The sequence below is a fragment of the Crocodylus siamensis genome, chromosome 1 (genome assembly GCF_052110815.1).
Source record: "Crocodylus siamensis isolate JL-2025a chromosome 1, ASM5211081v1, whole genome shotgun sequence".
Classification (NCBI taxonomy): Eukaryota; Metazoa; Chordata; order Crocodylia; family Crocodylidae; genus Crocodylus; species Crocodylus siamensis.
In genome coordinates, this window is record NC_143395.1 from 254734481 (window position 1) to 254761225 (window position 26745).

The 26745-nt window shown below is 41.4% G+C and overlaps 1 protein-coding gene across 5 annotated transcripts in view; it reads left to right on the forward strand.

Annotated features, from left to right (window-relative positions):
• Nucleotides 1–26745, forward strand: part of DYRK1A (dual specificity tyrosine phosphorylation regulated kinase 1A) — a 131047-nt gene that overhangs the window by 55980 nt on the left and 48322 nt on the right. The window lies entirely within an intron of this gene.

Sequence of the window (26745 nt, forward strand, 5' to 3'; positions counted from 1 at the left end):
GACGATGTTTCTATACTAGTGTATATATACTTCTGAGCTGTTGCAGCAGCCAGAGGAAACTATACAAGGACACACTGAAGACATACCTCAGGAAAACAGGTGGCAACATCAAGAGCTGAGGAACCGTCTCCTAACCGATTCCAGTGGCGCCACAACCTCAACTAATCCGCTGGTTGCTGCTGCCCTGGCGACATGTCCCCTGCCTGTGCAGCAGCAGTGAGGGGCACAACCTCGTGCTGCAGTCCCTGCTGCAGCCACGGGGGCCGGGGATGTGTTGCCAGGGCAGCATAGAGCTTGCAGCAGCAACAAGCTGCCTCACGTAACCCTGCTGTTCCCTGCAGAGCCAGGTCCCACCTGCTGGGCCAAGGAGGCCCTGGGAGGGCAGTAGAGTGGGAGCCCATTCCTGCCCCACCCTGCGCAGAGGTCTGGGGGGCATGGGTCCCTATTGCCCCCTGGGAGTGTGCACAGCGGCAGGGAGTCGGGGAGGGGGGTGGTCACCCGAGCCCACAGCAAGCAGGTGGCAAGGAGTGGGAGCCAGACTCTGCTTTGCTACAGCAGCTGCTGCTTCCTGCTGGGGGCAGAGGGCTGTGGACCTGGGTCCCCGGCTCCTACACCCCTAGCACTTAGGGGTCCCCTCTGGCAGGGCTGGGTGTGGGCAAGGGCTGTGAAGGGGGGAGTGAGGGGCACCAGCAGGGCTGGGGGGTTGTATTGGGGGCTGGAGGGGAGTGAGGAGCTCGAGCAGGGCCAGAGGGCTGTCGGGGAGGGGTGGGGGGAGTGAGAGGTGCCAGGGGGGTTGTGGAGGGGGAGTGAGCGGTCTTTCATTTTAATCACAGATTTTGGGGTTTTTATCAGAGAATTTGCAAAAAAATTTTTTCATCAGGGAAAACCAGGATCCTTGCTAATCAGCAAGGCTGTTTTGGAGAGTCATGATAAAAGGTGAATTAATCTCCCTTTTTAAGATTAACTTCATAGAGTTATCTAATGAAACAATAATGTACAGTCATGAAATAAAATGCAGGTTTCCCTCGCTTTATGCAAATTTGGATATGTTCAAAGATCTCAACTGTAATGATGCCCAGACCCATTTCTACCACTTTTACAAGACAATTTTCGTACTCACCAACAGCAGACAGCATACACAAGCACAGTGTGGTGGTAGTGAATGTTTAGTTGGTGTGAAGAGAGGGTGATGAAGGGTCTTCAGTGTCAGACTTCACATCACTGTAGGGTGTACAGGCAGGGTAATATCCATAAGAGAATCGACAGGAACGGGGCTCTCATCACCCTCTAATACCAGTGGAGTGGGGCTGGGGGTAGCTGAGTAAGGCTTCAAGCGAACAGACATTTGTTTTCCCAGGGGAAACTCTCATTCATGGGAACAATTTCTACCAGGTAGAAGATTGGTTACTTTTCTTCTGAAGCAGCCAGTATTGTTCTGAAAGAAACGGTGTTAAAACCTGTACATTCCTGGTTTTTTATCTGCAGAGCTGTTATTCTCTTGGTAGTAAAGCCTGTATGTGGCCATGTACTGTCACTTCTGGATGTAATGATTAGTCTGAAGAGTCACTTTTCCTTTACCAGCAGTATTGAGTCTTTGGTGCAGTTGGGTGGGTGTCTGGGGAGTCCATGTTTATATCCGTCTCCTTGAAAAATGAATCTTTGTTCTTGGAACGCTACAGGTCCTCATGAAGTGGATCCTCAACTGTCTTCTTGCTACCTTAGTAGGCAGCAAGGATGTAGTAGCTATAATCTCACTGATTGCTATATATTTTTTTTACTATTGCCTCTTTTCAAGACTTGCTTCTTGGTTTCCACTTTAGCCTCATGATCCTGTTGCCATTTCTGCAGAATGCAGGTATAGATTTAATTGAATTGAATGAATTGATTTTTTTCCCCAGACAATACAAATTTGTCCTTCATCTGGTGGACAAAGAGATGAGCTTTGATTGTTACTCCCAAAGTAGATTAGTTGACAAAGAATACCTATCTTTTTGGCTGCGGTGCTTTTGAGTTCAAGCATAGCACAGTCTTCTGCAGTTCATCAGAGAATTCCATAGCGTGTGCTTGAATGAAAGGCACTATGAAATAATATGACCCTGAAATACAGGTGTTTGTTTATCATGACTAAAATAATAGCAGCTGAACAAATCTTTAGTCAAAGAATCTCATTCTTCAAGAATTTTTTCTTTGGTTTTGTTGGGGAAGAAAACATTCACATAAGATTCTCTCTATTTTAATATTTTGGTCTTGAGGCAGGCAAGCATGACTTTACAGGTATAAAAGTACCTGATCCTTTGGGGTAGTGGCATTAGACCAGGATACTGCAGCATTTCCAGTTACACTGAAATGGATTTGGGACACCACGTTTAATTTTATTCTTTGTTGTTATTTTGAAAAGCTCTATTTACTTAAGTCTGTATCTCTTGAATTAAATCATAAAATTCGATATTGACTCCAGTGGGAGCAAAGTTAAACCAATGTTGACTGTTTTTGAAAATCCTGCTCCATTTATGTTGCATCATGTTTGGTTTCTTTTGTTTTTAAAAAAATCAATAGTTAGGTCTTCCTGTACAAGAGGCAATGGAGGTATGAAGCTCTTAGAACACAATGAGTCTGAAAATAAAAATGCCAAGTCATCGATGCCTTGTGAAAAAAGAAATGGGAGTAGAACCTTTTCCTTTTATTTGGGGATGGTAGTTAATGTAGATTTGTTTATTGCTACTTTTAGTGATGAACATAGTGCAAATAAGATTTGAATTACCATATATACTTGATTCTAAGATGAGGTCTCTTCCTGTGCATTTAACATGGTGGGGGGGAAGACCCTTACCTTGTAATTGAGTAGGGTGGGGTGTGGGGGAACAGGCAGCTGCCATGGGTCCAGTTCCATCCCCAGGTTGGGGCTGGAGCTGCAACTGCTGCCTGCCACTCTGCAGCCTCTGTTCTCCTCCCCTCCCCTCCCTCCACACCTGTCCCTCTCTCCCTGTACTTACTCTTGCTGTGGCAAGGGCATGCCCTGTCCTGATCCTGCCTGTGTTGGGCTAGGGCCAGTGCCAGGGTAAAGGTCAGGGGCAGGTAGGGGACCTGAGGCTGCAGGGAGGGCCAGGGGGTAAGGGGTGAGGCTGCAGGGAGGGAAAGGAATGCAGGGGGTGTGAAGTGGCAGGGGATAGAGGTAGCAAAGGGCAGAAACAAGGAGAAATGCAGACAGCAGAGGGGGTGGCAAGTGGTGGTGAGAGGGGAAAGGTCACAGGGGGCAAGCTTCTTGACCTTCTCCCCCCACTACCTGCCCTAGTGTAGCAGTAGAGAGAGCAGATCTAGGATGATCTTTCAATAATTAGATTCTATATATGGAAAATTATAACCAATTTACAAAGTTTCCGTGTGTAATGTAATTACTGGGGGGGAGTTGTCTTGGATTCAGGTAAACATGTTATCTTATTTGACACTCACTGGCCAGGACATGTGTGTACATTTTTTTTTCTTTTTTTGGGGGGGCGGGGAGGGGGGAGTTATTTTTTGTTTCTCCTCCTTCCCTATTCCCTTTTATCTACTATGCCAGGTTAAATATTTGGGTATAGTTCCTCTTTGTCATCAAATGTAAGTATTGAATGACTTTTTGATTTTCATCTCTGTGTGTAAAGGTTTGCTATTTTCCCAAGCTCAGCAGTTTTTCTTTGAGCATATGAGGAGATACCCCTGATTAAAGGATACATTGGGGTTGACTGTAGAAGCATAGAAAGACTTTTAAATCACACAGTTATGTTGTATATACCTTTGCAAAATCACATGAGACATTGGCAGCCTGTGGGCATTTAGTTTTAAGTGTAGAAATCCAGACTTGTTTGGCATATATGGTCGACTTGTACAGGAGAAGCTCCAGAGCTAGGAAACATTTGTTCTCATAGGCGTTTATAATTAGAGCAAACTGCCTGCAAGTTCCCCCCTTCTTGATGCACGCTAAGGCTTAGAACCTCAATTAAGAGAGATTTAGATCTAGCTAGAATAAACAGATTCTTTTCTCTTGGTCTTTTTACTAGGGAGGGCTAAAGCATCTTATTCTTATTTGGACATCCATGAGGAGTCAGCTGTCTCAGGGCTACCATTTTGATCTCTCAAATATGCTGCTTTTTAAACTGACTCTCTCTTCTGCAGTCTTGGCTCTTTCCACAGTAACAGGTTTTCTATCCAAGAGCTCAGAGTAGGCTGTTGCTGCCGCCGTTTATCCGTTATTTTGATTTTTGCTTAAGCAAAAGAAAAATGAAAGATTGGAAATACGGTTTCTGCTTCAACACTCAGTGAGTTGTTCTGTGTCAGCCTAAAAGCAAATCAGGAGACTATAATTGCTGGTTGTGCTTTGCATGCTAGGATAGGACTAACAACTTAAAAATGCAACACATAAGATAAAGGCAATCAAGAGACCTCTCTAGTTCTCCATCTTTAGAAGCAGCCAAGGCCTTATGGCATAATGATATCCTAGAGGGATTTCAGTCCAGAGACTGCCAGAGTTTATGGATTTTTGAAAATGGCTTTTAGAGCATTCAAAGAAGAGGGCTTTGGTTGAGAGAGAGAGAGAGAGAGAGAGAGAGCGCTCTCTTTTAAGAGATCATGCCTGCATTCTCACTATCTTCAGATAAGGGCAAGTCCTTTTCTAAGACCTGTTTCCAAGGATCTTTGGTGTATTGATTTTACAATGAGGAACCCCAAGGGAACAACTTTTCAGTTTGAGTAATGCAGGTGTGGGCTATATATGTAGTAAAGACATCCCAGTGGATGATTAGGAAATGCCTGATTTCAGTAATCTAGAGAGAGGTGAATTTAAGTTCTTCAGGAAAGGTTAGCCTTATTTTAAAATCTTGGAGAAACTAGTGAGCACAGTACCAGAGATTTTTTTCTCTTGAGTTTTGTGACAAGCTTTCAAAGCCTTAATAGTACAACCTTGAATATGTGCCCTGAGTGGTCAAACTGTAGTTTCCACAAGGAAGTCCAAGGCATCTTCCTAAAGGTCTTTTGCACAGGACAGTAGAACTGATCTGGATCAATCCTTTAGGCCTCTATATACTAAATCTGAGGTTATTTCAAATTTAAGAGCCCCCCTCCCATTAGATTCTGTACATGGAAGCAAGGTGTTGAGCCAGAGCTGGAACCACAGCAACTGCCTGCAGTGGACCAGTACTTAAATCCAAGACAAGGGTGCTTCCCCCTCCATCATACTGAATGGGTAAAAAACTCTTCTTGGATTTGAGTAATATGGTATACTAGTGAATTGCCTGTCAAGAATGACTTGGGGGTGGGGGAGGGCAGGGGAAGCTTGCTAACTCTAACAGCCCCCCCGCTCCCCCCCGTGCTACTACTGTCTCCCAGGATATTTATAAGCCTTTAGCCACAGTTGTCAAATAACTGCCTAAGCTTGCCAGATGTTCAGGAGCTAAAGAGGAGCGGTTGAGTTTTGTCTAGATTTAACACTTCAGTTTGTGAAAACTACATGTGACATAGTTGGGTCCTTTACAAAAGCTGAGGGCTTCTGTAGTAATCTGTATGTTACTGTAGCACAAGCGGTGGTCAGCTAACCAGACACTGAAAGAAAAAGATGAGATGATCTAAAGAGATACTTTTCTTGGGAGTGGAGCCCTGCAGAATCTCAGTAAGTTTTTATAGGTGGCAAAAACCTTGGCCTTCTGGATAAGACTACCTAGATGGCAATTTCCATCTCAGTTTAACAGAAACAGGTTTTAAAATTATAAGATACTGCCTGAGAAAAGACCTACTGTTTATCTGGAAAGGATACTTCATGGGTAGCTCTGTCTTCACCTGAAGAACACTGGAAGCAATGAATATCTTTACAGTCTCTTAATCAGTCATAGAATCATAGACAATTAGGGTTGGAAGGGACCTCATGAGTCCAACCACATGCTCAGAGCAGACCATGAAACTATTCTGCTCATGCAAACCCAGGCTTAGTGAGAAGACAGGGGGGTTTTTATTTGTTTTTTTGGGAGGGGTTCTTTTGTTTCCCCCCCCCGTATGTAGGCTGATAAACTAACAGCCATTAGGTGCCATGACTCACTTTTACACAGTAGAATTGCATTTCTACCTTGTACTGTTCAAAAGTCTTGAGTGTTTGTACTGACACAGAGAAGGGAAAAAATGCTTCCTCTTTCAGTCTCCCTCTTTTTAAAATTAAAATCTCTCCTGCTGATCCAAATTCCTCTCTATACCTTCTTCCCACGTAGTCCTTATTGTGAAATGAATTTTGTTTCAGTGCAGTTTTGGGTGTTTTTGGCCAGAAAATGTCATACCTCTTTCAAGGTGTCTGATTTGAAGATATATGTTAACTAGCTAACTGCCTGGCGGGGGTGAGGACAGAGCACTGCCACCCAATGTACCGTGCTGCCGCTGCTCTGCTTCTGGCCCCGTGCGAGGCAGCTCCATTGCCGCCAACTGCAGGGAGCAGGCCGGTGCTCTGTCCCTGCCATCGTGGTGACTGCCTCCTGTCCAAAACATTGTTGGAGCACTCTGGTTGTTTCAGACAACCAATTAGAGTGTGAATACAGCGTTATGGACAGACAGACAGACAAAGGCTTTGATAATATTAGAATTTATAAAACAGAGCTTTTAGAAAATTTATTTGAGCTCTAGGAATTGTCACATGCCTTTACATGTAGGGCATTGCCTAATTAATAAAAACCCAAATATGTTGTCACCATCTCTCAGGGAGATAATATACCTAATTAGATATAATTTAGAATCAGGTATGCATTTGTGTTAGTTGTCTGTCTTGTATCTAGCATTTCAGGTGGAGTCTGAAAGTGGTTCTTAATTTCCTTAAATTTTCTATACAAGGAACTTGTTGCTGGCAGGGGCCACAAAGTTTTAAATGTAATTTAGCTTCTTTCAAAGGAGATTTGTTTGCTTTTCAGCATTCTAATTAAGCTTCATCTTTTGTATGACTATAAACTTATTTTTTTAAATCTTCATATAAAAGAGAAAGCCAGAATTAACTTAAAGATTTTTTTTCTGAACCGGCAGAAAGTAGACAAATTACTTTTGAGTCTCTTGGTTTGGTAAGAACATGGTTTCAAAACCTGGCATAATTTTGTAGCCTCCAGGGTGCATCATCACTTGACATTTTGAGTAATGAAAATCCTTGTTGTGTTAACTATTCCTCTTTACACTGTGATGGTTAGACTATAAATAAAATTAGTTTACTGACTTCTTTACACTACAGATGAAACCATGTCAGATCTTTTTGCGGCGTGGTTAATGTTTTCTGTGTACCACAAACTGGAAGTAGATTGTAACCAGGGCTCTGACACAGTTGTGTTATATTTTTTAGAGCACAACTAAATCCTGCAGTCTTTAATTCAAGTGAGTTTTCATACTAAACTTTGTGTAGTTCATTTCACAGCAGTTAGTAGTAAGTTTAATTTTGCAAAGTTAGTCTGTTGTTTAATATTTGAACCCCATAGATAATGATGGATAATTCCCTTTCCTCAAGCAATTTTTTGGGTTTTCTTTCTTGCATTGAATTTCCTTGTGGGTGACATGCTTAAGCATTAAGCCTCGATTGGCCCTGTGCATTTTCCCTGCCGTTAGGACAGGGAGTTGGCTGTTTAACATCCAGGCATCTGTCCTCCAAAGTAGGCTGACCTTGAAGACCTGTTTCTTATACCTAAGCCTGTCTTTTTTTATGGGCAAAACATACCCATTTGTCTTCTTTCTCTACCCCACAGAGTATAGCAGGAACTGGCAGATAAATTACTTCCTGAGTGGTTTGCTTAGGAGTGAGGGAAGTGGGCATTAATGTACCTTAAAACAGGGTTATCAGACATGTGGCCGTCAGGCTGGATCCAACCCTTGTTGGACATGTGGCCGTCAGGCTGGGGCCAGATGCCCTATGGTAGGGCAGGCAATGGTAGCATTACCTCTGCAGTTGCCAGAGCCACTGTTTGGGGATGGGGGAGGTATGCTGCCACTGCTTTTCCTGCTGCCATAGAATTGTCCCCAACAGGGATCTTAAACCAGAAATTCAGCAGGGATGAAAGGCGTCCCTCCACTTTCTACACCATGGTGGTCCCTAGGTGAAAGAATGAAAGGACATTGATTTAACATCAATTCCAGAAAGATACACAAGCCTGTGGCCAAACACTTTTCCATCACTGACCTCAGAGTAGCTGTCCTTTAAACAGAAAGAAAACTTTAAAAACCAGCTTAAATTCAAAATTTCAGAACAACAAATCAGCTACAAACTGGATTGTTTTGAAGTGTGGCTTCAGCAGAGACTCTTGATTCTTATCTCGTGACCTGGACTAGCTCTTATAACTTTTATGTTTTGTTTCTGACCTTATGCTTTGTTTATCCATTTTGACCTTTTTAGCTCACGTTTACCTCTCAGCAGTGCCTTCTTCCGTCCCTCTTTTCATATCCTTTATACATAAAGAGAGGTAGTTAACTGCTAATTTGAGGTTAGGCAGGTGGCAGGGCAAGGTGGTACCTTTATGCCTCTCTGAATGAATTAGTCCATAAGATGCCACCCTCTCCTGCCTTTTTAAATTCAAATTATTGTATTCCTTTCTGCTTAGTCTGCTTGCTTGTCTGTAAATTCTTTCATAGCTTCTGAAGAAGTAGACTGGTGCCCCTGAAAGCTTATGCCCCCGTGAATGACTTAATCTCTTAAAGTGTCACCTTGTCTGACTTCAGAATAACATGGCTAACTCCTCTGTACTCAAGGAAGATAAATCCAGAGATATCAAACAGGAATCTTTAGTATCAAAATCATTTCTGACCTGTTGTGGTCTTTTTGAGTTTTTGTTCTGTTTTTTTTTTTCTGCAGTCAAACAAACGATTGAAAACTCAGAGCTTTCGTTTTCCAAGGGTGCCTTAGGTCTAAATAGGTCTACTACTGTTTTGGGGGGAGAAACAGAAGATGGAAGAGGTTTTTTGTTTGTTTGTTTAAGTGGTAGGGGCAGATTGGCATTAGGACAAATAAGAGGGAGCCATACACTACATGAATCACAGCCTTTTTATGGAACTCTTGTGACTATCAGCTGAAGCTTACAAAAACAATAGATCTTAAATCTATGATGATAAATTTAAAGTTTGTTTTGAACAATTTGTACAAACTCTAATACTTGTATTATTCACAAATGTGGGGATAGGAATTTTAACAGTTATGGGATATTTTTACCATATATTACTTACTCGGTATGCCAGAATTATGGAAACAGACTCTGTGAATGGATACGCACTTCTAAAATAATAAAGCATATAATTTGTCTTGGGTCATAAGTGAACAGTAGAAGTTAAATAATACCCTTTTTACTTTGCATTGGTTTAAGATGATCACAGCGCTGTTTCAGGCAAATAACGTAATTGTATAAAAAGGGTTTCTTCTGATATTGGTTAAATTTCTTTTATAATCAGTAAACTAGTAGATAGGTAATGATATAAGTTACTGGTAGGAAGTGAGATGATACTATCTAAGACTTCTTGAGATCAAAAGTATAGAGTAGTAGCAATTAAAAGCTGAACTGAGACATCTGGTTTAAATACCATTACCATGGTGTATTAATTTGCTAGTGAAAGACCACTAAAATAAATTAAAATGACAACCCTTGAGTGAGAGAGAAAATAGTTCTTATAACCTCAGACTACTTTTAAAAAGCTTTGTTTTTCAAATGGACTACATGTATTAAGTACGGCTGTATGTTTAGCTACACAGGGCAGATATGCATAACAAGTGTCTATATAAAACGTATGTAATAAAGCACAAATACTTCCTAAAGTGAAATAAATTCCCCGTTTTTCATCTAGTCTGAGTATCTAATAAAACTTCAGTTCGGTTGAAATCAGTCAGACTAAGAACTTGTATGAAATTGAATACCTAAGGACACTAAAAGAGGGCTGGGCAAAATACAGCCCATGGGGTAGATTCAGCCCACCAACTGATTGGATCTGACTTGTGGGTGGGTGCCCACCAAGTGATGGATCTGGCCTGTGGGTGGGTGGTGGCTCTAGCAGCCATGTGGTGTTGAGTGGGCAGGGTTACCACCTGCACAGAAGTGGAAGCATGAATACCATGTAGCTATAGCATGCCCCAGCTCCCTGAGGTCTGTACCTGGCATCCGCCAGCCGTATCCATGGCTGCCCAAATGCAGGTGATAGCTTTTGTGTTGAGGTGCTGGATGCTGGGGGTTGGGCCATGCTAAAACTGTGGGCGTGTTCAGGTAGCCGCGCTGGTCAGAGGGAAGGGGTGGAGCGAGGGAGGGAGATGTGGCTCTTGACAGGTCAACAAAACTCATTAAGTGGCCCACCAACCCAAATAATTGCCCACCCCTGCACTAACTCCATTAGTGAGCCTTCCTATTTGCAGTTTATGCTGGCAAAAGCATTCTTTTGCTGGTATGGAGCATAAAAATTCAAAGGCTTTTTCTGCTGGTAAAACTATTTCTAAATCTGTGGTTTTGCTAGTAGAAATGTCTGGGGTGTTTTGTTTTACTCTTCTTACCCACGTGGCTGTTATGCGAGTATGGTAAGATTGCTTATAATATCAATGGGGTTAGGTATTATTGGTAGAGGAAGTAAGCTCCAAAATATTACTTTGTTTGAAATGTTTTATAAAGTAGAATTTAATTTTCAGTTGTTTCTGGTATTGGATGAAACTAAGCCTTCCTTTACTATAAATGCCTTGAATACATGCTTAACTTTCCTAATGAAGGTAGCTTTAAAATTGTAATAATTGTAATAATTAACAGTTTGCAAAGTTTGAATCATTTTACAACTGAATCCTAAAAGTGTATCTTTAATCTGTTTCATGTTTACCATAATTATTTAAACAATGAAACTACTTTCAGATGTAATCTGCATTCCTCAAAGCTATATTTTCATTGGTCAGGTATTAAATAACTCATATCATGTGAGACGATGACACATGATGTATTCGTATCTTGTTTAGCTCTTACGTTAATGGTTTGGCATGCTGGCTGTACATTGATATGGTAGATGCTTCCCATTTCTCCTCTACCAACTGTTTAAATATATCTTGTGCCTCAGTACCTACAAATGAGAAATGTCTTGAATTATTCCAGTTCTTTTGCTGACTCCTGGATGTATGGAAAAACAAGAGTCTAATTTTTGTTATGGGCTGTAGATATAAGGAAAAGATCATGAAAGGTTCAGGAGGCTTGTAATAAAAAGTTATATACAATATAAATTTCATTATGTGTACGGCAGAGGAGGGTTTATCTTTTTATGCGAAGTACAGATTAAGGAAGATTCTATTCAAATGGTCAGAATATTTGTAATGAACATAATATGTATGTGTAGTTGAAAACTCCAGAGATTTTTTTTTAGCAATAACCAGTTTAAATTTGTATTAAAGTTTAGACTGTGTGGACAACAGTAAATGTAATGTTATGTGAATCTTATGCATTCAAATTCTTTTAGTTTTATACTGGCTGTGGAACACTGGTTACCTACAGACTTAATGGGCTAAGATTCACTTGGTGTAAGGATCACATGACTTTAATACAATGCACAAAATGGCTTGTGGTCTGTCTTTGTATAGTCTTACACTGTAGAACAGGGGTGCCAACCTGCGATACGTGTCACAAATGTTGCAGGCAGTCTTTGTGTCGCATGCAGCAGATAAGGCGAGGGACAGACAGCACAGTAGCAGATAGAGGAGAAAGCAGAGTATGAGATCAGGCAAAGAATACAGGACAGGAAGCAGAGCAATACATTGCGTAGGGAGCACAAGGTAGGAAGCAGAAAGCGGAGCAGCAGATCAGTCAGTGGAAGGGAACTGGAGTGACATTCAGGAGGTGCAAGACTAATATGTGACACACCTGCCAAAAAAGTTGGCATCCACTACCTTAGATTATTAAGAACTGTAAATATTGGAAATGAATATAGTTGTCTTTTGTAGTTGAGGAATAGAGGATACAGAGTGAGGCGTCCTGTCTTATACTGATTTTAAAGGGGGAAGGAGGAGCCAACGCATGTCAACTATTTTCAAGTAACCGTTTTATGTATTTGCTTCTACCATGAGGTAAACTTGAAGTTAAACAGTTGTAATTTAACCTCTTATCTTTTGGGGTAAGATATACCAGATTTAATTTTACTGCCATGGGATACAATGCTCACATGAAACAGTTACTGCAGAGAAGCTGACATGCAGTAAGCTTTCTTTCCCCCTTAACTCTGGTATAATTCATTAGTCTGTCCATATTAGTTAGTTAACCAGTGATAAATGCATTACTCTAAGGAGATAGTGGCACAGACTCGTAGAAGGATTAGGACTGTAAGTACTGGCCCAAGATGGATTGCTGAAAATCTTGTAAGCTTATGGTCAGATAATGCCCTCCTTCTCCATTGCTATTGCAGCTGTACAACTATCAGTGTAATAGATAGCGAAGATGAATATAAATTGAAAGGCTATAAATTATAGTCTGAACTGCTAAAATGAGATGAATACATTGAAATGATTATCTAACAAAAATGTGGTGCTCATGTCATGAAAGTTGTATATAATGTTATAAAGATTATTTTTTAAAAGCTTTACTGTTGATAACATTTTCAAAATGAAGTTATTACATCTTTCAAATGAAGCTTCCAACTAAAACTTTAATCTCTGTTTAAAAATTGTGATTTAAATTTTGACAAACTTTCACCTGAGTTCTGTGGTCAGGGTTTGGAGAATTCTGGGTGTCGTGGGGGTTGGTAATGAAATACAGAGCCTATCCCTTCTTCAGCTCTGACCCCTGGTCACTACTGATTGAAAGTCATTGCCCTCTGACAGCTCAGTTGATGGACAAAAGAACATTTCAATCTGTTGACAGGGTTGGGAAGCCTACATTGTTCTTGCCTGTAGTGTACCTGGTCTGTGGATAGATGTCAGTTTGTAGGACTGAGAGACACCTTTCATAAACACTTGAAAACACACCACTGTGGTGAGTGATCACAGTAACACTTTCACTTTTCTGCCAATCTGTAGAAAATGAGGTAAATTATCTAACAAACCACTTTTATTTGCCATACTGTAGTTTGGAGGCATGCAGCTGCATTCTGGTTTAAAGGAGACAGAATTGTTTAGACTAGAAAAGAAGCCTGGGTTAGTGTTCTTGGTCCTATAATAGACATTTAATATTAAGTAGACTGAATTGTACTGAATTTTTAAGACATTTGTATGGGATGTGAAAAATGCTTAGGACTCCTGAAAGTCCTAAAGGTCACTATCCTTTGTATGTTTAACATTATATTTTATTGAAATATTTGTCTTATTTTACTTGTCCCCAATTTTTGTAAATGACCAGTTTTCTCAAATCATTGTCTTGCATACTGGTGCTTAAATCTGATGTTGTTATCACTTTGTTGAATTTGATGGAACCACTTGGACCAGTGGTAACCAATTTCTGAGTTCAGTCTATGAAATAAATGTAGTATTAAAGTAGCTTTCTGTTTTATACTTGTTCTCCAGATGTATTTTGCAACTGGACCTCAGTATGTGCAGTGAAGGGTATTTTTTATAAAAATTGCATATTTTATCTGATGCAGTACAGCTGTATATAGATGTATTTAAAAAAAAATCCAAAAACTATAATCTGCTTGGGCTTATTCCAAACAAATCCAGAAAAGCAAACTTTCAATTTCTTATCTGTAATAAGCAATCTTCAGGATTTTAAACAGTTTAAGTTTTTCATTAAATGGTTGGACATCTTTTACCATTGATAAATCATGAAACTTCTCAGATTTCTACAATATTCAAGCCTGCAGGTAGTGCAGCTATTTTGTGAAAGGAGAAGTTTAAATCCTAATGCAGTACTTAGCTATAATCCCTGTGTATCATCACTGCATTGCCCTGCCCTTCTTTGGGGGTGAAATGCAGAACATGATTCTAATCCTTTCTAGTTGTAGCTAATTTTGTTTTAAACTTGAAAGTGTTAACCGCAACTTGAAAATGTGACAAAGCTCAATTTCATTTCTTGTTTATTGCTTGTTTTTCTATTGGACAATAGGAAGCAGCTCTACCCTGGCAACTACAGAAAGCTATTTGCATATCCCAGTTTGATTGGCCAGCGCACTGACTAACTCCTCCAATCATATGGTGTCATTTTAGTGGTAGGCTATGCTAATTAGCTGCTGTTGCTGGGGTTCAGGGTGGTTTCTGTGTGCTGTTCTGCTGCATTGTGTTGCCTGGTGAGAGACATTGATAAATGAGTATTTAATGATCTGCAGCAGTTCCCACTCACTGCAGGCAGACACAGATTTTAGAACAGAAGTGGAAATAAGTGTTTAATTGCTGTTAAATAGATATAGTCTCTATATAAAAATAGATCAATACAGAACTGTTTGCCTTTAATAGAATATTATAAAAACATAAACAGGAAAATGATCGCTTTTATTCTAGGAACAGAGTCATTTGCTTTTTTTTGATCTAGTGTCTTGTATCAAAATAACAAGACATATGAAGTAAGTATGACTTTGGGAACATTAAAAAAGCCAAGCATGATGTCGGTACCACTTAGATATAACAGCCACTGTTTTCAGGGGAAACTGTCAAAAATGGTGTGCATGTATAATGATATCATACAGGACAGACACACTTCCTTTAAAATCATGAGATCAGATGTCATTAAGGTTTTATCATAAACGTGTTGATTGGTCAGAGCTCATTCCATGCTGCTTATGATCCTGATGAAGAACACTGGAAACATAGTCTTAAACTACATACTTTTGACTCTTAACTGAAGTCCACATCTGTTTCCATCATTCTGCTTTCCACTGCTTCACTTAGTTGCTCTCCTTTTCAGTCATAGACCAGGTTTCTTCCCTTCACCTGCTGTTTCTGTTTTTCATGCCTGTAACCAAGTCATGGATCTGTGTTCTTCATGGTAGTATTTTTTCTTTCCCTCTAAGTGTAAGCAACACAGTGCAATTGACTACAGGGCCTCAGATTTCTTTTTTAATCAGCCAAACTGCTATGTACAGGTTTTTTACAATAATGTTACAAGGTTTGAGGTTACCTTCATTTTCTGATAAGAACATAAGCAGTTATTAGAATATCTTTGACCAAATTCAGGCCTGCTGTAAGGAGGTGTAAATCCTTCCAAGTGTAGGTGTAGTCCTGATAAAATTGGATATATTTGATGTATTTTTACTTGTTCACCAAAAATGTCTGCAAAACTTCTTTGTTGTAAAATATATATATATTTTTTAAAAATTAGATGAACCAGTACTTTAAAAATTAAAAATAACCCCCAAACAAAACTTCTTATAATTAAGGATTTTTTTTGAAGTAATCTAGGTGTGAGAACACAAGTGTGGCTAAGCAGTATAAATGGTATTTTGCAGTGTTTTGCAGCAGTTTTCAATAAATGTTCATGTAGTTTGGCATAGAAGGGGAAACTGAAAGGTAGTGATTCCCAATCAGGGTGGTACAAGATCCTTTCAAGGGTGATGCCCGATATTAGCACCATTAGTGTGCAAACACCTACCTACCCATGAATCACAAGGTAAATCCAGAGATTTCACATGGATTTCCGTAGTGCTAGAAAAACCTGCTGGGGTCTTTCTGAGTTCTTTGCAAGAGAAAAATTGCACAGTTATTTTTTTTATAATCAAGAAATGAGAGAAAGCTAAGAGTTCCCTATTTTCTGGGGTTGGGCGTGTTCCTTGAGTCTAAACAGATTGAAAATTGCAGCTTTAAGGTATAAGGCAAGATGCTAATAGTGTTTTGGGAATATATTATTCAAATTTTTGTATTCAAATTTAACATGCATCTTACTCTTTCTAATGCTTTATTAGCTTTTATTTTGAGAAAAATGACTTAAGAGCTGCTATAATTTTGGATATATTAAAATAAAAGTCAGTGTTTTCTTTTCATAGATGAATTTATTTAGAAGAATGTCAGTATACATGGCAGACCTGAAAAACAGTGAAAAGATGTAGATTTTTGTGTGTGTATAGGAGCTTGTAGAGAGGGATGTGGCCTTTTGATGTAAATTTTGTGGTTCCTTTTAGTGACATATGTTTAATAGGTTTCATGGGAGCATGGTTGTTTAGCTTGGTGGTTTTCAACCTGTGGTCCACAGACTGTCTGAGGGGTCTGCAAAAGATGACTTGGATCAATCAAAAGTATGTGAATATCTACACTTACATTCAAAGGGGTCTGCACCTCCATTCAGAATTTGTTAGGGGTCTGCAAATGAAAAAAGGTTGAAAACCACTAGTTCAGCAGATTTTATTACCTACTTCTTCTACAAGACTATCGTGAATGAAAAAAGCTGTTGATTTTTGTTTTCTTTTCAGTTTACTTCATGTATTTGATAGCATTTCATGTTTCTTTTATTTCTTTGTTATGCCTTTCACACCCAGTTGATAGTAGAATTCAGGAACAGGCATACAGTCTTTAAATTTAATTGTTGACTATCTAGTGTTCACTTTAATTTATTACTGTTGAATTCATTTACATGTCATCTTGGTCTGAATTAATCTACAGTTTCTGAACCAGCTCTCACAGATGCTTATAGTAGTTTGTTAGAACAGACCAAACTAGATAGTTTTTAGGAAGCCTCTTCTTCAGTACAGTTCACTGAGCTGTGTCTGCATGAAGGGGATGAGGGGGAAGCCAGTCCTTAATCCATAACACTTCTCTTGTTAGCCATGTTTGTCTGAAAGAGTGGTTCCAAAGAAGATGGAGCTAGGCTGTTCTCAGTGGTGGCAGATGACAGAACAAGGAGCAACGGTCTCAAGCAGCAAGGGGAGTTTAGGTTAGATATTGGGAAAAATTCTCTCACTAGGTGGGTAGTAAAACACTGGGACGGATTACCCAGAGAGTTGGTGGAATCTCCATCTTTGGAGGTTTTTAAGACCCAGGTAGGCAAAGCCTTGGCTGGGACGATCTAGTTGGGGCTGATCCTGCTCTGAGCAGGGGGTGGACTAGATGTGACCTCCTGAGATCCCTCCCAACCCTAATTGGCTATGATTCTATGGTCTTGCAGTTTCCACAAAATCCATGCAGTTGCGATTTGGGTAGGTCCCTACAGATGTGTTGTTAAACACTGCCTCAATTTTCCTTTTGAGAGTTTTGTAAACCAGTGGTGGGTTTACCCTTTTGGCCCTGTGAGCCAGCTGAGTGGGGTGGGAACAGTCCATGGGCTGAATGAAGCTGCTGGGGTCTATTACCATCCCCTCCCACTGCAGTGCGCTAGGATCAGGCCCTGGAACCTGGCACCGGCCCCTTCCTTTACTAAGCATTGGGAGCAGGTCTTAGGGGTCTGTTGCTGTCCCCTTCTGCTCCTACATGCCAGGTTTTGGTCTCAGGCCTGGTGCCACCCTCCTTTTACAAGGATTAGTTTCCAGGGGCCTGGAACTGCCCACAGTCCTTTGGGGCCTGATGCTGACTCCTCTTACTGTGTTTGGTCTCTGGGGGCCTGAGGCATCCTCCTCCCAAGCCCCCGTGTGTCAGGATTGAGCCATGGAACCCATCACTGCCCCTGCCTGGCCCTGTACATTAGGATTGGGTGCCCAATCCAGCATGAAGGGCTCAGGGATCCCCATGAATCTGGAAATTTGGCAGTGGGGGAGCAGTGCTACCACTCTCCTGCAGCCAGATTTCTGGACTTGTGGGGAGTCCTGCAGGCCAGATGACACAGGGCTGTGACCCTGCGAGGCTTGGGAAGACAAAAAATTCTAGACACATTGTACTAGAATTTCTTAACTAGTGTTCATAATTGTCATGATATGGCTTCCCCAAGGGTGACCATGATGTCCCTAGGACAACATGACTGTGCCAGCTCCACTCTGTGGGCACCTATTAATTTCTACTGCCATGTCTTGCTGGTATAAATGATGAATCAGGAGGATGCCCTCGAGTTGCTGCTCGGTCACTGTCCTGACAAACTCCTCTAAACCTTGTGGCTTGTTGGATCCCTTATTGGGTACCACACTCAGGAGGTGCCTTACGATACCCCCAAGCCTTATGGGCTAGATGCGTGGCTCCAAAAACCTCCCCTTTACCACGCCCCATTCCTCGAGGTGGCAATTAAACGTTGTCCCTTTTAATGAAGCCTCCATCTAGCTCGGCCTCTTGTTGCTATGCCTCCTCTGGCACTGGGCTCTCCACACTGTACTGTGCCCCAATGAGGCCTCCTCCTCCAAACAGCCTCAGTCTGGTCCACCAGTTTAAATAACAACAAAAAACAAAAGCCCCTGGGCTACAACACAACAGCAACACACTCTGTCCACAGAGTCCACACTCTGTCCCTTTTAAGAAGGCAAGCTTCTCTCTCAGTTTAATAGGCCTTCTCCCCATCAACACTTATAAGCTCCTATAGCCCCCTAATCATACCAGCATCAGCACAGTCAGTCAAGTAGCTTCCTCTATGAGAGCTCCTTCCCCCTTGGCTGCTGCCACAGAACTAACGCTATAGTCCCAGCTCTGGGGTTTATGTGCCCAGGACCCTGCCTCCTTCCGGTCAGCTGACCAGGTGCAGGCTAATTCCCTCATTAGCAGCCTGCACCTGTGGGGTTTCTGCCTGGATCCTAGGGCCCTCTCTCTAGGCACCTTCTGACTTTAAAGGAGCAGGCACACCTTAGTGTCCTGCAACAATAATCTATAAAATGGAGATGAAAGTTTGCCTTGAGGGGTGATTGTGAAGATAATTTCATGAGTACTTGTGAAGCATTTGGATATTAGTGCTGAGCACCTTTTAGAAAATCCTGAGGAAATTCATAACTCTGTATTCAGAAGGGTGTGCTTTAATCTACAGCCGTTCATTGGATGAGGCTAAAAAAAAAAAAATATTCACATAGCTACCTGTTCTGTGAATACACTTCACTGAGTACCTGAATAAAAGTAAGGGTCCAGGGGGGGGATATGTGATCATATAATTAGACTGTTTCAAATTGCATTTGCATAGTGTAGCTGAATTAAATTGTACAGGCAACTCCTATTCTGATATTTATCTTTTGAATTCTTAATCTTGTAGCCATCTAGTTTTTTATGTAATATGTCTTATAGGAACTTGTAATCCACAGGAAGGCTTGCATATAGCTTATTTACGACTGTTTTGTAGACTTTTTTGCTGTGTGTTTTCAAAGGTCTGATTGTCAATCTGGACACTTTGAGGTGTTGATTAGTCAAAACACCTATAGTCAGTTTTAGTATTGAGTTCTTAATGCTCAAGAACTCATTTTTTAGTTAAGTAATTTCCTTTTCACACAATTTTCTCAACTATCCTAGGTATTTCTATAGTATCCATCTTAAATGAAAATTTGATTTTAAAAGTGCTGCCAACAGAATAAAATATTGTGCCTCTTTCCCCCACTCCTTTTTCATTGTTTTTTGGAAGCTTTGCTTGTTTGGCTTACTGTTGCATATGGGGTGGAGATTTTCTTGTCTTTGCTTATAGTTGGAAGCATATACATAGAAAATATATGGACTTTGCAGCACATTCTGAAACTTAAGAGATTTTACTCAGTTGAGTCTTCTTCGGTCACATAGTTCATGGCTTATTTCCAGGTCTCTCAGGCTTTGTCCAAGTTCATTAACTGCATGGTGCCAGGAGAATGCATGCACTTCTACAGTTACTGATATTCTAACATTATAAAAGCCTAAGTTCATCTGTCCATCCGTAATGCTTTATTTGTACTCCAATTGGCTGACAGAAACAGCCAATCAGAGTGCTCTAAGCACGGGAGAGCACCGCCATGATTCCGAAGTTATGCCAAAGACCAGACAGGAGGTGGGGGTATTCTTGATGGGCAGTTGGCTGTTATGCGTGTGTGTGTGTGTGTGTGTGTGTGTGTATGAGATATAGATGGGTTTTTATATTTCACTTCTTAAAGTTTAAAGCCAATGCCATACATTATTACAAAAAACTAAATCAAGCTTGTAGAGCTGTGACAACAGCATCTTCCAGGCCTGATACTATTATGGTCCTGCCCTTGTCTCTGGGTAAACTGCCTGCCTTGCTTACCCGCCATGCCTTGTTGATAAATGATTATGACATCAAATAGGTGGGAGGCTGCCCTTCATGTGTTGAAATGACCACGGGCAATCAGTTACACACTCCTAACATCCCTACATGCGTCCCATGCCTTGTTGATGTCATGATGTAAGCATAAACAGCTCTGGCTTACAGTTGTGTCAAACATAGCCTCTTTGTAAGGCCACTCACATACTGCCCTACTTGGGCCTCTCTCTTAATGCCCCTCTCTCACAAGGACCTTTTACATACTGCCTCTCCAAGCCACACACTCACTTTCCTACTCCGGAGAGATCCTCAGGCTTGTCCAGTCAAACTTCAGCCTTTTGGGTCCACTTTGCCCCTCATCTGGGTAGTGACCTCTGATTCACCCCACTCTGGGCTCTCTCAGCCATAGCCCCTCACCAGGCCATTATGCCCCTCTTTCGAGCCACAACTCCACCCCTTTACACTAGGGCCTTGGGTCTTCCACCCCTTAGGGCTCAGCCGCTACTCCCTGAATTTAACTGGCCCCACAACTCTGCCCTGCAACTCTGAGGGCCCGGAGTCTTATGCCCCCTTCAGCGTACCTGGCCCCCCACTCCAAGGTCCAACATCCCATATGACTCAGGCACTTCTCACCAAGCTTACCTGCCCCCCCTTCTGATAACCCACTTGAAGGTGGGGGCAGGGGTTTAGGTACTCCAACCCGCCTTTCACTGGGGAGGTAACTGGCCTGGCATTTCTTGGGAGCTGTTTTCCTCCACAAAAAACCCCACCAGGCCACCCATCCTCGGCAGGGTGCAGTTTTAGGTCATGCCCAGGACCAATGAGGCCCTCCTCCTTCCTCATAGCCAGCCTCACCCTTACCTCCAAGTTATTCCTGGAGCAGGAGTTCTGCCAGACAATGTTACTTCCTGGCAGCTGATCTCAAAGTTCTCTGCTCTTATAACAGCTCTCCCAAAATGGCTGCTTTCCAAAATGGCAGCTCTCATTATCCACCTGGCAGCTACCTGCTCCAGCTCTTAAAGTGACAGACATCCTAAGGCAGGGGTGGGCAAAATGTGGCTCACGGGCCAGAGGAGGTCTGCCAGGCCATTCTGTCTGGCCCACGGGGCCTTTAAAAAAATTTAGAGAATTAATATTTATCTGCCACAGATATGTTGGCTTGCCAAAACTCAGTAAGTGGTCCTCTCCCCGAAATAATTGCCTGTCCCTGCCCTAACGGTTGTTCTGTCACACAGAGCATTGCTTCCCTACTGTTCCAAATCCACTATTACTATCAGTATTTAAAAAGTGGTGGCCATTTATCCAGCATCAAAGTTTTAAGTAATCTGTTTATCTCTGAACTCTTTTTTTAATACCAAATGCAAAAAACCCATGTAGCGATTAAGTATAGTCAAAGTTACAGAAATAAGAATGAATAAGTGTCATTACTGGATAAGTGAATGAGCACCATAGCTATTAAAAACTTCTAGAATAGCAAGAGGAAGCCAGAAATTGTATATAAATCCTATTACAATAGTCTAAGCAGCGAAGAGCATGATGAGATGTGAAGGGACCTCAAGATTTAAAAAAAAAATTGGTAGAGATGATTCCATAAAATTGGATGATTGGATTGATACAAGCATAAAGACTTCTCATTGGAGGAAAGGTCAGTGAAGTCCCTTACTGACAATTTAGGATTGAATAAGGCAAAGTTTGCCTCAGGGAAAAAGTGACAAGTACTGTACTTCTAAAACTTTTCTGAAAAGAACCTGTTTTGCCTCTAAGATGTTTAAGTGACATCTGTGGTTTTTAGGTATTTTAGCTACTAAAAATAATTTTCTTCTACTATGCAGAGCAGCCAAAAACACTGACATCTGCTTTCCTTGTGTATCTCTCTCTCAGTCTGGAAAAGTCCTTAGATGAGTAAATCTGGGTTACTCCACGTGGTCGGAAGTGATCCAGAAAGGTCTAGACATCCATATTCACTTAAGTTCTATTACATTCTCATTCCATTTGTGAAGTGCATAAACTGTGAATCCCCAATTCTTTTAATAGAAAACCATATGAAGGAACTTTTTGATACTTAGCATATTGGAAAAAGGGCTGCAGAATTGGGTTTCATCTTGCATACCTCTCACTTTGGCCCAGTGGCTTGTATTTCTTTCTGTACAAAGAGCCTACTTCAGCAGAAGGCAGAGGACAACCACTGTCTAACCAAGGGGTGCTTGAACCTGGCCTGCTGCCCCAGTCTGAGTCACAGCACTGTCATCTGGCCTGTGGGGCTCCCCATGAGTCTGGAAATTTGGTGGCAGGGGAGCAGTGGTACCATTCCCCCAATGCCAAATTTCCAGACTCATGGAAAGCCCTGGGCTCTGTGAGCTGGACTGAGGTGATGCTGGGCCCCAGGGCCCAATTCCAATGTGGGAGGCCAGAAGGGGGTGGCGCTGGGTCCAGTTCTGGAGCATATGAGGGATGGGAGGTGATGGGTCCAGTTCCATTGCCTGGGGGCAGGAGGGAGTGGTGCTGGGCCCTCAGGGCCCAATCCCAGCTGGAGGGTGCAGTGCCAGGCCTCCAGGGCCCAATCCCAGTATGTGGGGCCAGGAGGGGGTGGTGCCAGGCCCCAGGGACTGATCCAGCCTGCAGACTGTTCTGTGCCCATGGGTCCAAAAAATTGAGCACCACTCATCTGACCCATACCATGGTGGTTAGGACACTTTTCTGGCAAGTGGGAGTTATAGTTTTAAGTCCCATCTGGCTGAGGAAGGCTCCCATTTCCTGGGAGCTACATGGCTATTGCATACCTGCCCAGGAAGTACCCAGGTGGATAGGCTGTCATTCTCTTCTGTCACTGCTGCTGTCAGTTAGATGCACCAGTTAAGATAGCTAAGGTAGATATCCATCCCTTTGAGGTGGATTTCAACAGGACTTCTCCCTTGGGATGTAGCTAGATCTTGACATGACAGAAGCACATAGTGTATTGCCCCACTGAGAGAATAGAAGAGGTAAGTGCCTTCTTGGGCAGAGTAAGAATATTCTGTGGAATTGCATAATGTTTCCCATTTTCAGAAGGGGAGAATGTAAAACAATTCAGCTTCTTCGGGCTGCACTTGGCTGCCCTTTCCCTTCATGGAATAAGGTTACATTCCTGAATAGAGGTGTCTACTTTTGTGGCTAGTGTCAGCAATATTTAGAAGGCTTAGACCTGGCATAGGATCTGTTTCCTGTTTTTGTCCATCCTACACATCAACTAATCACTAAACATATATGAGAGTAAAGGGTAACTGGAAAACAAGGAAATCAAACGATAGAATTGACTGAAATACAGGCTTGATCATATTTGTGAAATAATGTTAATTCAGAATAACAAAGGACCCAGGATGAAGCTTTGAGAAATAAGCATTCTTAAGTACAATATCAATTTTATGATATCTGAAAGGATTGTGACTATACAGGAAATGGATCATTGGAGAATGGAACTCAGCAGTCCAAAGACTGGAAGAATTCATTGAACAAACTGGTGTATGAATCATTGTCACCTTAGTTTCAAAGCTACAGCACTGCATTCTTAGGATTTTTCCTTATATTTAGAGTTAAGACTTTGGAGGAGGGAGAAGTTTTAAAAAAGACATTTTAAAAGAGAGCCTAGTCCCTCTCTGATTGAATGGAACCAAAGAAGGCAGCTGATTTTGAGTTAAGGATTTAATTTTGCTCTGAGAAGATGCATTGTATGTGGCTTATTTTGCAGTAGTTTTTCCAGCCAACTTGTATGCGTAGACAAAGTTAAAAATACTCCTCTTGTACCTTGTCTGGGTTTGTTGCTGAGGAAAGGTATAAGTGACCAAAGCAAAACCTATTTCGTAGTATACAAAATTATACTCTAACCCAGGGTTAGGCAATCCCTGGCACAGCTGCCAGAGTGCGGTACATGACGGCATTTTACTTGGCATGTGTGTCTTGGCGCGGATGGTGGGGAAGGGGCCAGGGTTGCACTGTCACAACAAGGATCAGGCCACTGGTGGCTCCCCTACCGTCCTCCACTGGCATATCAACATCTTACAAGTCGAGGTTGTGGGTATTTTTGGCACTCTGCCCAAAAAAGTTGCTGACCCTCTGCTCTAACCCTCCTCAGTTTACTCTACAAAATTATGTAATGTATTACTATACTGCACTAGTAGCTCTGCTGTGAAGTTGAGAATTGGTTTTAAAAGAAAGCTACTCTGAGTTATCGAAAATCATGTGCTTACTTGAATTGTCTTAACACTTCAGGTTAGGGTTAGGAGTCCAAATACGGGTTCATTTGAGCAAGGAATTCCAATTGGAGCAAGGCTTTCCTTCTCCCAACCAAATAATTTGTTCTTGTAGTTTTTTTGCAAGCATCTGAGGTTCATTTTCCACAAGTCTCTTTATCACTTGAGTTTTCCAGTGCACAGCAACCTTTGATTGAATAAATCAGGGGTGCTAATAGTGTCCTTGGGGACTTGAAAGGGTCAGGAATTTGAGGGTGGCAGCTGCACTATAGCATATACAGTGTTATACATGCTACCACAAGGATGCTCTGACTCTGGCTTGTGGGTCTGATCTGGTCCTTGGAGCTTTGTCATCCAACCCATCAAGCTCCCAATGGGTCTGAAAATTGGGTGGCAGGGGAGTGGAGGAAGCAATAACTGACTCTCCCTGCAGTCAAATTTCTGGACCCATCTGATGGGCCAGATAGCGTTGACCTGCAATACTAAATTGGGCCTGCAGGGCTGGGTCTTGGTCCGTGGAGCTGGGCCCAATTACTTGCAGGGCAGGGCCCAACTCTGCGCATCAAACCCAGTCCACAGACTGGTCCCATGCTACTCATCTAATCTATGGGCCCAAAAAGTTGAGTACCATTTGTTCTACAAGTCTTTACCTATGCTAACAGAGGGCATCTGTGCAGTTGTCACAGAAGCTAGCTGGCCATAAGATGTTCTATGCTCATTTAATTTGACCAGTACCAGGCGCAATGACTCACAGCCAGCATAATGGATTAAATCATTAATTTTAACAATGATTTAAATAATTTGACAGGAAACCTTGATTTGAGGGTGGGCGAGACCCCAAAATACTAGTCTTTGTTTATATTAGTACTTTATTATCCAAAAGAAAAATTAATGCTAACTGGCAATCATTAACACATGCCTATTTGTAACTAAATATATCTTTTAAATATAATTTGGTATTTATGCTGACCAGGAAGGTATGTAATTTACACATTTATTTAAACAGTTATACAGGTCTACATACTTATATTCTGGTTTTATTTTTTTTCATGTTATTGTGTTAGAATATGATGCATTTCTTTTTTTATTAAGTGATTAATATTTTACCTGTGATTTATATCAAACTGTAGAGATTGGGATTCAAATAAATATGCTTGAAAACAGCATTTAAATTTTCTTAAATAAAATAAAGTTATCACAAACATGCTGAATACACAAGAAAATGTATTAAGAAAGCTAGTATGTAAAATTGACTTGAAGTATTGCTTGTAATTAGTAAGTTCAACTTGTATTTGGTTAGCATGTCTTTCAAGATTTTAGAACTAGTAGATTTCATTCTCTCTCATGTAGTTTCTTCCTCTGATATATGAGTAAAAGTCCAGGGTTTTTCTACTTACTCAACTTTCAGTTTCTCTGCTTTGAATATACTAATTGTTGAACAGAACTAGTGGAATAACCTGGGAAAAAAATGTTCTTTCTGCACCTGCTACTAATGTCAAAAAATGGTTTCTCATGTAAACACAGCATGGTGTTCCAGATGCATAGCCAATTACTTCCATCAGCTCATTAAAACTTTAGCGGCAAATGCTTACTGTTTAATATTTAATTTAAAGATTTAATAGAGTGTAGTAAGTTTCAGCCTTTGGAGTTTTTTGTAAAATCAGAGAGACATTTTTTTAAATGAGATATATATACTTATTTAAATACATTCTATGCTTTATTCATCCTGATTTAAGCACTACCCTTGGTGTTGGTATTACAGATGTTTCTGCATTCTGCAGGAATTTGTCTTGGAAATATTGCTCAGAGACCAAATTTTCTGACTTAAGTAATTCTTAGAGCACTTAAACATACTCAGATGCACTCACTTAATTTTTAAATTTAAAAAGAAAAGTAGGCACGTTTCTCTTGTAGAAAAGAGGGGGGGCATAATATCAGTCTTCAGATATGTGAAAGACAGTCATAAAGCAAAGTGCTTTCCCTTTGCTGCGGAGAGCAGGATATGGACAAATGGCTTGAAGTTGCTGTAAAGTAGGTTTTGGGTGTTAGAATAGTATGGCAGTGGAACAGATTGCCTAGGTGTATCCATCATTGGTAGGGTCCTACTCAAATTGCAGTTTCACAGATTTTGCAGAAATCACGAAATTGGGCGATATCCATGAGATCTGTTGGGGGTGGGAACCTTACTAAAAATATAATACTGGCTCCCCAGTGGGACCCAGCAATCCTGCTGTCCACACAGCCTGGCACGAAGGTGAGCAAGCAAGATGGCTGCAAGATCTCAGCTAATAGGCTGAGAGGGCTGCATGTTATGCAGCCCCACCCCCCCACCAGCCAGTGGCGAGGGTGGAACTGCATGACAGACAGCCTTGTCCACCAATCAGTGATGAGGGGCAGGGCCACTAGGGCCTCTTGACCAATCAGAGACATGAGGGGCCCAACACAATAAACCCACAAAAATTTACACCCCTGTGAATTGGCTGGTCATGTCCCTGAGTTGGGTAGATTCGTAATCATTGGAGGTATTCAGGAAGAAGTTAGACAGC